General features: G+C 37.2%; 1 protein-coding gene and 1 pseudogene across 4 annotated transcripts in view; one reads left to right on the plus strand and one right to left on the minus strand.

Moving 5' to 3' along the window:
- Positions 1-16,659, plus strand: part of SLC7A11 (solute carrier family 7 member 11) — a 246,381-nt gene that overhangs the window by 37,853 nt on the left and 191,869 nt on the right. The window lies entirely within an intron of this gene.
- On the minus strand, positions 11,499-12,976 carry LOC122452555 (annotated as a pseudogene). The gene is made up of 2 exons (XR_006272745.1): positions 12,836-12,976; positions 11,499-12,646 (listed from the first exon to the last, which is right to left on the minus strand). The product of XR_006272745.1 is annotated as a nucleosome assembly protein 1-like 1 (transcript).

Below are 16,659 nucleotides of genomic sequence, written 5' to 3' on the forward strand. Positions count from 1 at the left end.
CATGCTAATTTCTATAAGCATTTCAAACTTTGATAAATTGTTGACTGGCTGGCATAAATAGGGTGGGTCAAATGTCTTAACTTTATTAGGTATAACAAGAATGTCCTTTGGGGGCTTCCCTGGTGGCTCAAGACAGTGAGGAATTTACCAGCAATGCAGGGAGACCCAGGTTTGATCCCTGGATCAGAAATGCCACCTTGAGTAGGAAATGACAACCCACTCCAGTATTCTTGCCTGAAGAATTCTATGGACGGAGGAGCCTGGTGGGCACCTGTCCATGGGGTCACAGAGTTGGACATGACAGAGTCAGTAACACTTTCAAATGTCGTTTAATTCCTCAAACACTAGATGTTGCAGAGTTAGAATCCTCTTATCTGAAAGGAAATACCTTCTGAAATTAGAAGTAATGTTGGTCATTAGATTGTCTCCTGCTTTTGAGTTTAACATTGTAGGAGCTCCCTTCATCAATATTCCACTTTATGCAAATAAATTACCTTTCTGTATGCCTGGATCTGAAAATCAATGATTGTACTCAAAAGATGGATCATAACTAAATTTTACATTCTCGATTATACTAGGTAAAAACTTCTTAGAACACTAATATCTAATTCTTGAACTGCTGCTTGGTATTCATTCATTCATTAAACAGTGTTTAAGGTTCTCACAAAAATAGATGGATATCCCATATTGCTCCTTATGGGAAGAAACAAGATGTATCTAGTCCACTAGCTGTGTGCTTGCCATGCCCTGAAATAATTTTGACAATTTTGTTCTAGTCATATTCAAACATTGACTCAGCTTGTCGGTCTACTCAGGAAAATGAGCAACTTTTGAATTTGTATAGGTGTAAGCTAAAATTGTATTCCAATAATGTGAGCATCTAAGATGAACCCAGTAAAGTTGAGACTTTCCAGTTAAGCAATATTTACTTCACTTTTATGAACTATAAAAATATTTACTTACGGAATCTTTGAAAATAGCATTTGCTCAGGGAATCAAAATTCTAATGCTGTCTCTACTTAATGAGATGTTTCACCTTGGGCAGACCTCTAAATTGCTTCTGAATCTTTATTTACCCCCCTTTAAATAGAGGGTATTAATCCCTATATTGCGGTTCCCATGGGGCTGTAAGGATAAAATATGTGAAAATCAAAAATGTTAAAGAGCCTGATAAGTAATATACAAACACCATCTGCAACTCAAACCTATGTTCTTCAAAGATTAGAATATTTCATAATCTTTGGAAAAAATTAGAGGATTAGCATAATTGTTTTATGAACAAAGGTGCCTTTTCAACACACATGACCTATTAATCAGCTTGAAAAGTTGTTCTGCACCATCAGCAAAGTGCCCAATTATTAGTAGTTAAAGGGTTCAGAAGATGATGAGAACTGCTTTTTATTTAATAGTTTCTAACCTCCCTCAGGTGGTAATAAGCTCATGCATCTTAATCAGAATGCATTTCTTGGCAGGTTTTTTTTTTTTTTTCCGTCTGAACCAAATATTTGCATACCCACACCCATACTGTCCTCATCATGCCATTGGCCAGTGGTGCTGCTATAATGGATGGACTATTTGTATTTCCAGTGCAGTCACCTATTTTTAGGTTCCCTCTCTTCCCAGGAAACTCCTTTATGAAATCTGACAAACAGGTTCTTGATCTGAGTGGCTGGTATCATGTACTTAAATTTTTATTTCCAGAAAGGAAACTATGGAATTGACACAAAATAGAACACAAGTGCTACTTTAGCCCTGAAAGGTGGTGTGTGTGTGTGTGTGTGTGTGTGTGTGTGTGAATGTTCACCTAACTTAAAAATGGATTATTAAAAATATGATACTTGTTATCTAAGTAATTGATGGGTTACTTCAGAGTAACACTTCACTATTTTTAACAATATAATGTGTCTTATTTCCATTCTTCAATTGAAAAAGCACATAGAAGTGAATTAACTTCTCATGGCCATGTAATTAGTACATGAGAAGACTAGGATTATAATCCATGTTTAATATAATAATGGACTGTTTCTCTGGCTGCAGAGCTTTGCTTTTCTTTTCTTTTTTTAAATTCAAATATAGTTGATTTACAATGTTGTGTTAGGTTCTGGTATACAGCAAATGTGATTCAGTTATATAAGTATACATATATATATATAATTCTTTTTAATATTCTTTTCATTATGGTTTATTACAGAAAATTGTATATAGTTCCCTTTGCTATACAGTAGAACCTTGTTGTTTATCCATTCTGTATATAATAGTTTGCATCTACTAGTTCCAAACTCTCAATTCACCCGTCTCCTCCACCTTCCCCCTTGACAAGCACATGTCTTTTCTTATGTCTGTGAGTCTCTTTCATAGGTAGATTCATTTGTGTCATATTTTAGATTCCATATATAAGCGATATCATGGTATCTTTCTCTTTCTGTCTTACTTTGCTTGGTATTATAATCTCTAGGTCCATCTGTCAGAGTTCTTCTCAAATACCAGCTATTCTCCTTGGAGGCAAAACAGATGTGACCCATGGGTGTGCAAGGTGATGGTGTAATGCCTAAGGATATAACTTGGCTCTGAAAGAGGAAGTTTGGAGAAGGGCAGAACCTAGAAGGCTAGAATAGAGAAGTGAAGGCATCTCTGATAGGGAACGGGCATGCACAAAACCATGGAGCTGTTTGGTGGTTTTAGGGAATATTGTGTGGACTCCTTTAGCTAAAGCAAAGGATTGTGAAGATGAATAAGAAGACACAGTGATAGTTAAGATATGGGTGCTGGCGTGAGGTGAGCTTTATCCTCCATTACAAAAATTTAGGACCTGATCTAGAAGCCCTGTGGGATGGGGTGGATGGGGGATATGTTGAATATTTTTGGTGTACATGAGGCAGTGTTTGGGGAGGATGACCCTGACGGCATGTTCAGTGGGTTTTCTTTTTGTGACATGTATACAATTTAAAGTGAATTACAGTCGAAGGAGTCACATTTCATTCTTCTTTTATGATTTTTTTAATCAGAGTACAATTTACAACATTGGAGCTTTAAATGTTGTTTAGTTTGTGCTGTATATTGAAGTGAATCAGCTATATGTATCTGAGAAAAGGTAGTTGTGTCCTGGACTTGAACCATTGCTAGAGTCAGACAAGGTGGAAAAGAAAGTGGCAGAAAATTCTATCAAATAGCACCTTAATCTCTTCACTGCCCAAGCCTAAAGATATGGACTAAACAACCTACTTAGAGATAAAGAGTGAGTCAGCATAGTCTACATATAACTCTCCTAAAAAATATAGAATTGTCTTTTTTTAATGGAAAAAAAAATACCAGTAAAAGACCATACCAATAAAAGAGCAAGTGAGGCTAAATTAAATGAGAAGAGGGTTCATTTTAGAATAAAATTTCTGTTGTTATGTGTTGAAACAGATAATTTGGTTAGGCATTAGAATTATCAAAATCAAGCTAAATGGGTTATCATTTAGCCACAATGATTTAGATATTCAGGTTGAAAAAAATCAGAGAAACCAATGCCTAAACTTGCTTCCAGTTCTATAATATAAAGGTTCTCATTTTAGATTAGTGAATATATAGGAACCAATGTGGGGAAGTATATACTGCATCATAGGTCTATATTATTGGGGAGGGTGTCACATACTAGCAAGATAGATGAAATCCAGAAATCCTTAGTTAGATTTTTAAGGTCAAATAGAAATCACAATATTGTAATCATTCTTTAATTAAAAAAATAGTTAAAAAAAAAAGAAATCCTATATCAGAGTTTGGAAGTATTTAAATAAGATGTGTTTAAAAATCTGGCATTCAAACATTTGGATTCTAGGGGAAAGGGGTGTAAGGAGGCAAGGAAAATAGCAGGGGCAGTACAGAACAAGAGCTGGGCTGGGAGGCAGTTAGCACTGCCAGGCATAGTGAGATTCACACTGGGGTAGAAAAAGCTCTGAACTTGAAGTAAGTGATGAGGAGTCTGGTTCTGGAGATACTTAATTTTGTGTCTGTAGCTACATCCTTTATCTTCTCTGAGCCTTTGATTTTTCAGCTGCAAAAAAAGAAGGGTAGAATAGCAAATTTTGAATTTTCTGTCAACTCCAGTATGTTCTGTGATTCTTATAGATGACGTGCAAGTACCTAGTTTAACAAATAGAAGGTATTTGGGGAGCATGGTCAAGGGATGAAATTTATGAGACCTCTCTGAGGAAGAAAAAGTGTCAAGGATACGGACAGAGAACAGGATTCTGTGACCAGTTTCTAGATCACATAATGATTGGTAGATTAGACAGGACTAAAGTTTTTGAGTTACTTTAGAAGATGGTAAGAAGTTTGGATGGACATGTGGGGGTAATAAAGCCAGATTGGCATCCACCCTCATCCCAGTGTGAGAATTTATCAGACCTGAAGATCTAGGGTGAGATACAAGCTCTGAAAACTGACTCATTGGGACCACCTTAACCACAGGATCTTATGTTATATGGAGTGTGCCAGGAGGAATATAGATTTTAATACACTTGTTAGGATGATCAGTATCTGTGATGATGAACCCTGGATCTGTTTACTAATTTTATCACATATATGATAGCTCTATTATCTTAAGTGTTAGACATTTATGATAATTAGGTTAGAATTATTGATTTATTTAGGATTTTATGCTTCCTACCTAAGGAATGAGAGTTTTTTTGTAATGACTTTCAAAAATGTATTTTCATTCTTCTATTCATCTGTTCAGTGGGTATTCTTATACTTATCTTGCAAAGTTTTGATGACAATCAGAAATAATATACCAATGTGTCTGACATTATTTTGCTCATAGTAGACGCTTATTTAATGATAGGCCACTTACTTTTATTGTAGTCATCAAACATCATGTCATCAGCTCTTTTGTAATCCAGTAAGGGTTATCAGATCAGGATTTTTAAACTTGGGCAAAGTGTTTCTTTTCTTCTGCACTGCTTAATTGTTGGGTTTGCAATCCATTATGACAAGGTAAAAGACATCCTGTTTGAAGTGCTTTGCCATGGGAAGCAGAAATTATCTCAGTCTCAGAGTTAGGCTTTTCTGATCTCTGACATTGGAAGCTATTTTTCAAAGACCTGAAGTATTTCATTGGTTTTCTAAGGAGACTAGCTCATAGCTTTTAAACATCAGATGATTCTCCCAACTATTTACTATTGTACCATGTTCTCATACCCCACCTTTAGGTATTCTTTCTTCCTCTCTTAAACTTACAAACATGTGACAGATAGAAGTATCAAAAGCTTAACAATAATCATTGCTGATTCAAATTTGTTGAGAATGCAGTGATGAAATACAAAGGCCACTATTTTATATGGTGTGCTGTGCTTAATTGCTCAGCTGTGTCCAACTCTTTGCAACACTCTGGATTGTAGCCCCCAGGATCCTCTGTCCATGGGATTCCGAGGCAAGAGTACTGGGGTGGGTTGCCATTCCCTTTTCCAGGACATCTTCCCAACCCAGGAATTAAACCTAGGTCTCCTGCATTGCAGGTGGATTCTTTACCATCAGAGTCACCATATACTTTTTATGGTAAAATATACTATATTACATGGAAGATAATTTATGAAATTAAGTCTATGGCATAGCACTCAAATATTTTATAATATGTGAAAAAGTAAAGCTTATAATATACTCATGCACCATAAAATGAGAAAGAGACTAACAATTATAATGCATGATTTTTATAAACTGAGTTGTTTCCAGAACCTGGTAGTTTGCCTATCACACTGAGCTTTTTATAAGCATCTGCTGTCCCATTCATCTAAAGCGTGTCTCCTTTTGGCCTTTCATGATGTCATTTTTTCTTCCTTTCCAGTATTGTACAGTCAAAGTCATTCATTCAACGATAGATTGCAAAGCATGTAGTAATATCTCTAAAGGGCTAAATTGTTTCAATTTTCATGTTACCTCTGTATAAAAATAGTTCTCTACCCATTTACCTTCTTCCATTCACACATTGGTATTGTTGTGGCCCAGTTTATTAGACTAACTCACTGTCACAATTAACAACACAGTGAACTTGACCTTCCTAAAGGAGATCAGTCCTGGGTATTCATTGGTAGGACTAATGTTGAAGCTGAAACTCCAATACTTTGGCCACCTGATGCGAAGAGCTGACTTATTTGGAAAGACTGATGCTGGGTAAGATTGAGGGCAGGAGGAGAAGGGGACGACAGAGGATGAGATGGTTGGATGGCATCACCGACTCAATGGACATGGGTTTGAGTAAACTCCAGGAGTTGGTGATGGACAGGGAGGCCTGGCGTGCTGTGGTTCATGGGGTCGCAAAGAGTTGGACTTAACTGAGCAACTGGATTGAACTGAACTTGACCTTGAAAAAATAAACCACAAAGGCCTGGGGTGTTAAAACTGGAAGGAAAGTAGCCATTAAATTTTCCAACCCTTTCCTTGTAAAGATAAAACAGTTGAAGTCAGTTGTTGGATTGGTAGATTAATTTGCTTGTGTTTAGGAGTTTCAGTCCTGATCCCTTTCCAGTCCTCTTTCTAAACACTTAATGATGTTTGAACACAAATCTAAAGAGAGATGGATAGGGCAAGATTGTAACCTTGAAATTGTTAACAGTTGAGGGGAGAATATAATCATTAGGAGTCCCCTGTATGTCATTTGAAAAGAGAACAAAACTGCTTTTCAAAAATATTAACATTTACCTACATTCGACTTTCTGAAGCTGTTATTCACACACGTAATGAAAGAAGTCCCAGGCTTCTTGAATTAAGTATTCTCTTCCAGGTCGTTTATTGAAGGTCTTTTAGTTACAAAATCAAAACAGAAGCTTGATGATTAGGAAATATTAAAATATTAGGCCATTATAAGGAAATGGTTGGGTTTTTTAAAACTTTTCTCTAATCTTTAGAGATTGACTAGTTCTTAAAAGAGTTCTGAAGTCTCTCTGAGGGGCAATATTTAATTTCCCCGCATTGATATTGTCAAACAGTCAAAATCTCACTTCCTTTATTCTGGCCTGAGGCAGGCAAAAGAGAAATTGATATAGAAGACATGATTAATTTTTTTTTCTTCTTTGAGCGAGAAAATGACAAAAGAAATGAATGAGCTAGATAGCAAGAGGAGGTCATGATTCTAAAAGACTGTTTTCTAGCTGCTCGGGGTCTGATAGAAGAAAGGTTAAATGTGTTTTAAATGTATGTATTTAGCAACTGATCCTTATAATGCCGTGTACTCTTGCCAGGGAGAGGGGATCCAGTGGCAAAGATGGGGGGCGGAATGGAGCTGCAAATTAAACTCAGTGATGTCTCTGTCTGGGCCATGAGACTGTCTTTCTGCCAAGCCACAACCTGAACTCTGAACTGCGGCAAGGGAGAGAGCTTCCGCTTAAACATGTAGGTGCTTCCAGATTGTCAGATTTATGATGCAAGTCTGTGACTAAGCAGCGTGGCAGTTTCCTGTTCTCTAAAAGATAGTGCTAATTCAGTTCCTACTGTGGTTATTTCTTTTTTTCAATTAATTTTTATTGGAGCATAGTTGCTATTTCTACAGCAACTCCTCCCAGAAGTCCCCCACCTCTCAGTCTGGCCTCTCCAACTCCACGTGGCTAGTCCAGGGGCACCCAGGAACTCAAGATACCCTGTATCTCGTTCTCATAATTCTCCTAACACACCTCGTTTATTCCATCTTTAACTAGCTAGGACACAAATTTCCATGTGTAGTTGTGGTCAAATGATTTAGTCAAGGGATAGACAGAAAATTTCTTTTTATGTCTTCTGTACCCTGCCAGGAAATGTCAAAGTAAAACTTTATGATTTTCATAGTATTTTCAGTAACAGTCTATAGTTTCTCCCTTTTTATCTTAATAATAGACGATCATTTTAAACTATCAAAAATATGTAGAAGAAAATTAAAGTCAGATATCATCTCATGATTAGATCAAATGTAAGTACTCATTGAGAGTTTGTTTTTTTTTTCCCCACTTGTGTGTGTATTTGTGCCATGCATGTATTGTAGAGATAAGTATACAGAGGCATTTTGCTTCATAACCTTGGCATTTTAGTATATATTTACTTGTCTGCTTATATATTGGCAGTTTTTCCTGTGTCATTCATTGCTGTATCCGCAGCAGTTTGAAGGCACTGTGAAGTCTTCTCTGCCATCTAGATTTGCTGTTTGTCAAGCTTAACTCTTACTCTTTCTTTCATCTGGATCTATCTCACTTTTAAAATTTCATGTCATTTCATTATTTTCCTAGATCTTTCCTAATACCATTTTTAATGGTGGTGTAATATTTTACTGGGTAGGTGCATCAGTATGTACTCACTTTTCTGTTAGACATTGAAAATGTTCCCAGTTTTTCTTAGTCTAATAATGTTGTTTTTATGCATTTAATATATAAATCTTTGTACATAGTCAATGATTTTCTTAGGAAGATTGATAAAAGAGAATTACTGTGTCAAAGGCAATGAAATTTTAAAAGGCCTCTTTTTGCATTACCAAGTTGTTTCCCAAAAATGGGTACATATATAAATTTTCTCTCCCAATAATGACATATAAAAACACTTAATCAGCATTCTATCATTATTTACAAAAAATCTTTGTTAAATGAAAAGCAAAAATTAAACCTCCCTGTTTTAAGTTTCAATTTCACACAAGAGGCTTAATACTTCTTTCTTGTCAGGTAGCTGTGCGGATGCCACGTGGGGGCATGAATAGTCATGATTCAACAGAATTCTTTGTATATCATGGGCACTGATTCTTTATATCCTGTTCTTTTTTTTTAAACATTTCATGAATTTTTCATATAAATAATTTTTTCTTTATGATTCAACTTATAGAACTTTGAATTTAAATATACTAACTAATAAGTAAAATGTTTAAATATCTATTGAATTTAAATGTGGGGCTTCCCAGGTGGCACTAGTGGTAAAGAACCTGCCTGCCAACGCAGGAGACACAGGAGATGCTGGCTGGATCCCTGGGTCAGGAAGATCCCCTGGAGGAGGAAATGGCAACCCACTCCAGTATTCTTGCCTGGAGAATCCCATGGACAGAGGAGCCTGGTGGGTTACAGTCCATGGGGTCGCAAAGAATTGGACATGATTGAAGTGACTTAACAGCAGCAGCACATTTAAATGTAACCATTTAAAATTTTTTTCTGTATATTGCTTTTATATCATAACTGTTTCTATATCCTAGATCATTTAAATCTCACTCATGTTTTGTTTGTTTTTCCCTGATTTTTTTCTATTGAACATTTGTCTTATCTGGAATGGATTTCTTTGAATGTGATCCATCCAAAGTATCCATCTATCCTTGATTTCCCCCCAATATTCCAATATCCCATCATTTCTTGAACAGTCATATTACCTTTAACTTATGATATTTACTTAGCTTATAACATTTACTACAGTTATCTTATTATATATTAAGCTTCTATGTCATGTACTAGGTTTTATTTCAAGGTAATCTATTCTGTTTCACTTATCTCCTCTGTTGATATATCAACCCATTAATATACAATTTTTATTATTAAAAGTTTTAATGCTTTTTTAATTGAGAGGAAAAGGAGGCCTTAATTGAGAGAAAAAATATTCTTTTTCTCTAAATAAATCAACATGAGTATAACATATTTGTATAAAGACAGTTTGTACTCTTAGCTTTCCATGCATAGGAAGAGAATCCATGGAGTACTTTGAAATTTAAAACTCATGGTTTTTCAAGTTATTTTGGTAATATTATCTCATAATATAACTTGCACTATATAAAGATATATTCTGCATTTACGCATAGAGAAGGAAATGGCAACCCACTCCAGTATTCTTGCCTGTAACATCCCATGGAGAGAGGAGCCTGGTGGCTGACAGTCCATAGGGTTGCAAAGAGTTGAACCCAGCTGAGTGACTAAGCATGCACACATTGCATATATGACTAAATTCTTTATAGTCTAGAAATTTCTTTTGCTGTGTCCTGTGGTTAATTGTTGGCTTATTCTTTTTCTTCTATTAGATTTTTTAAATGCTGACTAATTATAACAACCTACAAGTTATCATCCAATAATATTAGTCTTAATCTTTAGCCTTTCTTAACACCTGATCTCTACTGATAAAGCACCTTTTGTAATGATTGTCTCTGTTCCAGAATATTTTTAAGCAAAATGCCAAATGCCAGAATATCAATGGACATTTCAGTGGAAACATGCAAAAATTGTTTCTTTATGATGCTTGTAGTTGTTGAATCAACCGTGTAGGGATTAAACATGAAAGAATGTAATTATTATGTATGTATCCAACTAGTTCAGTTTATGCTCCTGAGAAATAATCTTTTGCCACACAGAGTATAAACATGGCAGTATACACAATTCCGAAGCAACATATATTAGAAATAATAAGTTTTTCCCTTGAAATTTTTCTTATTATTGAACCAAACATCTGTGGAAAATACTTGAATCATGTTTTTAATGCATCTCTTAGACACTTGCTACTTTTCTCACAAAATGAGAATGCAGTATTGAATTGTGTCATTTCTAGCATTTATTTTCTCGTGGTGGTTCCAACTCATTTGGTACAGTTCCAAATGGATGCATAGAAATCAACTCAAGACACAATCGTGTTGCTCTGTCAGTCCAATAGTCAATCAGGAAGCTCAGTGCTTTGACCAGGAATGAGTCAGCTGCTATCATATATTTAGAAGTGAGCCTTCCTTGTGCCTTTTCCCTCCCTCAGTGACATCTTTTCAGCCTATGGTCCCTTTCCATCGGCTGCTGCCTCTAGATTGCGAGGCCTGATCCCTTCCACGGTTTGGACACCGTGTTTGTTTGCACTGCTATTTCCCTGCCGATGGTTGCCAGTGCCATGCTGTGTTCGTGTTTTATGGGGAGACATTCATGTGTGGCTGCTGTGTTTGATATTAAATCTGAGATGAACTTCAGGAAACCTCCTGCTTTTTATTAAAAATGATTTTGGCTAGGGGCTGTGTTATCCTGTTCATAAATCAGGTGTTCGCAGAGATTTAATAATTTAGAATTCACATGAGGTTTGGGTGGAATAAACATTCCTTTTTTTCGTTAAAGCTGCCTCTTAACATTTTTTTTTTCCTTTTTCCTCTTCGTTGTTTCCATTTATTTATTTTTTTAAAGTCTTCTTTTGGGAGGTTAGTACAGATTTATCTCATAGCTGTGAAAATAATATAAAAGGAAGAATCAAAACGACGGCTTAGTTTGCTTGAAGTAATTTAAATTTGCTAAGTTTTTTGAGTCTTTCCATCACTATTATAAACACACTTCTAAGTGTTTTAATCCCATTATACATCCGAAGTATTTATCTTCTCTTCTTGTTTTAATGAACTATTTCTTTTAGAATATATCCAAAAATAAAAGGTTGATGAAAAGCAAATAAATAAATGAGAGGCCAAATAGTCCAGGAACTCTTTCCATATGTGATTACAAAGTTCATAAAAAGCAGAACTATTCTTGAGAGTGACAGAGTCCTGACAACTCCTCATGAAAATATTTGCACTAGAGTTTTTTTTTTTTTTTAATTATATGACATTTTTATTTTAGGCTGCAAAAACAAAAATGAGCAAACAAACAAACAACAAAAAACTTGAAATAGGCTTGTCAAATGATGTAAATTCATCCTTTCCAGGAAAGCAGAAGGTAGATCAGTGCAGGTTATCCTCAAGGCCACATACATCCTGCTTCACTGCTGCTTGCACTCTGCTGGGTTTTGATCCTTCTTTGGGTCATAGTCTGGATCATTTTCTTCATCTCCTTCTTCTTCCCCTTCCTCATCCGCTTCTTCACCTTCTTCATCATAATCATCGTCATCATCTTCAATAGCTTCTCCAGTGAAGTATAACACTGATCTTGGGATTATACGCTCACGTAAAAAGTGACCAATTTCAAAGTCTGCAGCGAGGATAGCTTCGGAATCATCATCCAGATCTCCACTCTCAGGAACTTCAGGAGGGGCAAAAAAATTGAAGGAAGAGTCATTAGAGACTGTCTTGGTCACAGTGCGAACTGTCCCACGTCCCTTGTGTTTCTGCTGCTTCTTAATCGTTTTCAAAGTGACATTCTTCCCTTTTTTCCAATCTATCTGGCACCCTGTACAACCCATAATTTCTGGTCCATCAAAAGAAAAGGGATCAGAATCATCTGGTTCTGACCTCATCCTATATGTCTTTGTCAACACTTCATTTGTGAAATATTCATTGGGTTCAAAGTGAAATTCTAAGACAAAACTCATAGGTTGACCAGCATCTGAGAACTTCACTTTAATATCTTACAAGTGCTTCAGAATAGGTTCATCATGTTCCTGAACCATATCACTGAGCAAGTCAACATTCTTAAAAACAGTCAACCAAAACTCAGGAATTCCCTTGGGATCTTCTTTTTCTTCATCCCTTTTCTCATCTTCAATCTTGGCCTTTTCTTTTAGCTCCTCGGAAATTTCATCTTCCTCATCTGGTTTCCATTCACATTCTTCTTCTGTAGGTTCATAAATGGCATTAATGATCTCAAATCGCTTATCAAACAGAGGCTGATAAAGAACAGCATACTTTCTTTCAAGATCATGAACTTCCTCATAGAATTTGGCTTCTATCTGTGCACATTTAACTTGAAGGTTTGTAAGAGCATTCATTCGTCTTTTAACTACCCTAGGCAAGCTTTCAGTGTATCCTGTTGGTGTTTCTACCAGACCATCAAGTCTTTCTTGAAGGGCTGCAAGAATCTGAGGATTTTGCATCATCTGAACAGTCAGCTGACGCGCTTTGATTTTTGTTTCTTCACCAGTCTCTTCTTCTTCTACTTCTTCAACATCATCCAAATCTTGATCAAGTTCAGACTGTTCTTTGTTGTCGATGTCTGCCATGTTGTACAAATGCCAAATATCGGTGGCGAGCGCGGGGAGCCGGGCGGCCCGAGCTGCGCAGGCGGTGACTCAGGGCGGCGGCGGGAGGAGCAGGAGGCGGCGCCGCGAGCAGATGGCGCTAAAAAAAAACTGCACTAGAGTTTTAGAGCAAATACTTGAGGACACTTTATGTGGTCAGTTGAATGTCCTTGATTTCTCTGTAGAATTTGGTAAGTGTGAATATACAAGGATATTTGCAAAGACTGTTGGAGTTAAAAATGTTTTGTTTTGTTTTCCTCACATTGAAAATAGTAGGGAATGAGGAGTACAGAGGTTGTGGGGCATACTCTGAAATGGAGAGGAGACTTCTCTAAGGGGAGATTTTGATCTGAGCCTGACTGACTGAGGCATCATGTGAAGAATGGGAGGTGGGGAGCTCCATGTCTTATCCTGTTCAAATTTTGGATTCCATGAGAGAGTGATTTTTTTTATTGTAGTTTATATCTTTATCACTTTACTTATAACAATGTCTAGCATAAATATTTGACAAACAGTGGTGAAAGGAATCAACTTTTTTATAAACAACTCTGATAGATCAAATGACAATATCCTCAATAATGTTATTACAAATGTCCTAAAATTCATATAATTTTTAAAAATATATTTGCAATAACATTTTGATGAAAGCTAAAGGCATAAAATATAAATGTCTTTGATGATATGGTCCATTTAATGTGGCATCCAGAGGTCTGACCTGATTTATAAAAACTGTCTTAGAATTTGGAGAAGGGACAGACCACTTAGCCTTTAAATGCTCTTCTGTAATGGTCAGCGAGGCTGATACAATGTAGGTAGTTGTAATGTGCTGGTATTCCTGATTGAGGATAGAATCATAATCTCAAGACCCAGAAGAAGTGTTTGAAAGTCAGTATCCTATTTTTTTCTTTAAATGACAGAGCAAGGCAAAAGCAGGCATTTCCTTAGGATGCTCTGATACATGAGCAAGGGCTCAGCTGAGTTTTCAAAGGATTCCGTTGAACAGTCTTTACAAATCAGCTTTGTTTGCTAAAGTGATCAAATGATGATCTTCCAAGTGAAATGGACACTGCCTTTCATTAATTCAGCACCCTCTTTAAGGAGGAAGTTTAAGCCTGGAGAAGTCCAGTGATCTTCTAGTTCCCTGTGAATGCCTGGAACATGACTTGAACCAGCCTTCAGATTGGAGCCTAGAGAATTTTTCATAATTCTATGAAATCAAGTTAAAAGAAACATCAAAGGCAAAACTTCAGAGAAAAGGTTTTGCATAAAGAAAGCTTACACTTGCGATGGTATATGTACATTTTTTTCTTTTCTTGGTTATAGGAATTTGAGGATGGGTCAAAGGGAGACTATGTAAAAGAAGGGAAATTACAGGGTGGGTGAATGAGGGAACCACTTCTCTTTCTGAAGCAGGTGGGCCCTCAACCATTGCATGTTGTGTTGGACTTTATCCCTAAGGAGAGAGCTTGCCTGTGAATCCTTGCAATCTAAGAAAAGGCATTAGCAAATACAAGATAAAGCACAAAAGCTTATTTTTCAAAAGGTTTGACTTTTGAGCTGAAAGATAAAAGACGACGATATCCATTTCTGCTGGGAATACAAATCTTGGTAAACGAACAGCCCAAGGAGAGCAGAGAGGAGCTTGCAGGAAGTTCTGCCATTCTGGGGGCCTTTGTGACCTTTGCAGGGAGCTGTCAACTTTTCCACACAGGAGTCTTCATCATCACTTTCTTGATAATGACATACTATCTCTCTTAACTGGCAAGGTGCTTAACCTATCAGCTCTTTTTCTTTTCATCTTCACCTTTCTCTGTGGCTCCATTAAGCCACTGTGTCATGTTCTCTGGGGCCTGGCCTTGTAAATGTACCATTTTGATTAAAGTCAAGGCATAACTATTAGCTCCCCTATCAACTCTATACCTTTCCTGCTAAGAATTTTTCCCTTAATTACCTATACATAGGATTGTGGCAGTGAAAAATTATTTTAACTTTTAGGATCAAATATATCCATATATGCAATCATTCATAGGTACGCAATTTATGAAACCAATACATGTACCTTTAATAGGAAGCCAGTATTGAGTCCAAAAATTATCTAAAGACATGATTTGACTTGTAGCATCTGGAGGAATGTTTTAAAACTACTCAAAAGCACTGGGTCACTTCAGTTGTGTATCAATACATAAAACAAGTAAAAGAGGACTGATCTGGTTGAAGTGAGTGATTATAGGTTCACCTACTTACCTATTAGTTAGTGTATCCATCCATGTATGTATGCTAAGTTGCTTTAGTAGTGCCCGACACTATGAGGGGAGAAGGCAATGGCACCCCACTCCAGTACTCTCGCCTAGAAAATCTCGTGGACGGAGGAGCCTGGTAGGCTACAGTCCATGGTGTCTTAAAGAGTCAGACATGACTGAGTGACTTCACTTTCACTTTTCACTTTCATGCCTTGGAGAAGGAAATGGCAACCCACTCCAGTATTCTTGCCTGAAGAATCCCAGGGACAGAGGGGCCTGGGGGGCTGCTCTCTATGGGGTCACACAGAGTCGGACATGACTGAAGCGACTTGGCAGCAGCAGCAGCAGCAGACACTTTGAGATTCTGTGCACTGTAGACCGTCAGGCTCCTCTGTTCATGGGATTCTCCAGGCAAGAATACTGGATGGGTTGCGGTGCCCTCCTCCAAGGGATCTTCCCAACTGTGGGGTCAAACCTGCATTTCTTAAGTCTCTTGCACCATTAGCCGAATTCTTTACCACTAGCGCCACCTGGAAGCCCAGTCCTACCAGTGACTGCCTTCTATTCTGATTCCCAGAGCACCCAACTGGAAAGCCAGTTATCAAAGTAAAATGATTGCAAATAATTAGACTTGTCATTGTTGGTCACAAATGTTGAAGGCAGTTTTTGGTGGTAGAAGCAGTAGTTCATTTGTCGTGGTTCAATGTCTCCATGTTTACCTGTTCCATTTCTTATCATGCAGCTGATCAGAAATGTGACTGGATTTGATTTATGAGTTTATAGTAGGAGAAGTGTTATCAGTTCCTTCTGATACTCATGTTACTGGCCTGAGGGAATTTTGACTCTTAATTCCCACTTACTATGCCAAAGTGGGTGTATTTATTTTACATCACCTTGTTCTTAGTGTAAGAGTATATTTATTAAACTTTGCATTATCTTATTATGTGTCCTTGGTCAAAAAAAGGCAATTATACTTTGATCTTTGTTGGATTGGTAGCAATTTTCAGAAGTGCAGGAGATATTATATTTCAAAAGAATGAACAAAGGGGTCTATGTTTGCTCTGTTTCTGGGCAGTTGGAATAATAATAGAATTTTCACTATTCTAACATATTCAAATGTTTTAATTTATTCTCGTCATGTGGGACATTATTTTAAAGACTTTATGTCATATACTAGTCTCTTACGGAGAAGGCAATGGCACCCCACTGCAGTACTCCTGCCTGGAAAATCCCACGGAGGAGCTTGGTGGGCTGCAGTCCATGGGGTCACTACGAGTCGGACATGACTGAGCGACTTCACTTTCACTATTCACTTTCTTGTATTGGAGGAGGCAATGGCACCCCACTCCAGGATTCTTGCCTGGAGAACCCCAGGGATGGGGGAGCCTGGTGGGCTGCCGTCTATGGGGTCGCACAGAGTCGGACACGACTGAAGCGACTTAGCAGCAGCAACAGCAGTCTCTTACAAGATAAAAAATATAAGGTAAAAATTAATGAGGACCCATTTTGTCTCATATAAATTAATTCACTGAGATCTAAAAGTCTGAAA

This window comes from Cervus canadensis, chromosome 1, assembly GCF_019320065.1.
Source record: "Cervus canadensis isolate Bull #8, Minnesota chromosome 1, ASM1932006v1, whole genome shotgun sequence".
Classification (NCBI taxonomy): Eukaryota; Metazoa; Chordata; class Mammalia; order Artiodactyla; family Cervidae; genus Cervus; species Cervus canadensis.